General features: G+C 36.7%; 1 non-coding gene across 1 annotated transcript; it reads left to right on the forward strand.

Moving 5' to 3' along the window:
- Window positions 1–210: 210 nt before the first annotated feature.
- LOC116908460 lies at window positions 211–320 on the forward strand. The gene has a single exon (XR_004388978.1). It is a non-coding gene; the product is annotated as a U6 spliceosomal RNA (small nuclear RNA).
- The last annotated feature ends 906 nt before the right edge of the window (window positions 321–1,226 follow it).

Genomic DNA, 1,226 nt, shown 5'->3' on the forward strand with positions numbered 1-1,226 from the left:
CAGTCAGAGAAGATGCACCTAACCCTCAAGAGACTGAAGACCCCAGGGAGTAGGGAGGTCTCATGGGGTGGAAACGGGTGGGTGGGAGGGTGGGCGGGGATGTATGGGATGTGGAACAGTTAGAGGATGGACCAGGAGTGGAATACAATCTGGAGTGTAAAAAAAGGTTAAATAAATTTAAAAAAAATGACAATTAAAAACAATAATATTGTGCTCGCTTCGGCAGCACATATACTAAAATTGGAACGATACAGAGAAGATTAGCATGGCCCCTGCGCAAGGATGACACGCAAATTCGTGAAGCAGTGAACTAGATTGTTGGGGGAGGCGGCAATGGGGGAGGATGGGGAGGAAAACCCATAAAAAAGGGAGGGGAGGGATTAGGGATGTTTGCCGAAACCGGAAAGGAATAACACTTTCGAAATGTAAATAAGAAATACTCAAGTTAATAAAAAAAAATAATATTTTAGCAACAAATGATGTTCGAATTTTCTTTGTGTTCTTATACGTTTAGATCAGACTACAATAACCAAGAGAAGGAGAAATTATGCAAAGTTCAATTTAAATGTATAAATAATGAAATGCATCTAATTTGTTCTGTGTTGCAATGGTCCTCATTCAGCAGAAGTGGTGAGATTGTTGCCTTGCATTATATTTTTTTCCTAAAGAAATGAGCAGAGGAGTCAACATGCGAACGGAATTACAAAGTCTTCGGAACCAATCTAATTATAATGGCTTACAATGCTGCAACCACTATAGAGAAGGCAAGGTAAAAAAATTGAAAGAGATTCACTTTGGAATCTTAATTCCATCTTACTCAAGGAAATATGGCAATTTCTTCCATAAGTCAATAGATACTATTGTTTAATATTGAATGTGCAAAGCCTTTAATCTTATTGATTCTAACTGTAAGTGTGTGCCTGGTGGAAATTCCAACATGAACGTGAAATATGCCTAAAACTATTTATAACAACACTTCACATTCAAATAACATGATGAGGCCCATTGGAAAGAGTAAATAGCACAAGTCTTATTGGCAAAGCAGAATATTATATAATAAACTACAGCCATGTGCAAACACTAGGTGAATTTGGGGATCATAATGTTGAAAAATTGTTTGTATATAGCCCCATAGTTTATGAGGTTCAAACATAAATGACACCAAAGAGCACATTCCTTATGCACACATATAAAATAAAAGCATAAAGAATTCAAAAAGTAAAAGA

The sequence above is a fragment of the Rattus rattus genome, chromosome 8 (genome assembly GCF_011064425.1).
Source record: "Rattus rattus isolate New Zealand chromosome 8, Rrattus_CSIRO_v1, whole genome shotgun sequence".
In the NCBI taxonomy this organism is placed as follows: domain Eukaryota; kingdom Metazoa; phylum Chordata; class Mammalia; order Rodentia; family Muridae; genus Rattus; species Rattus rattus.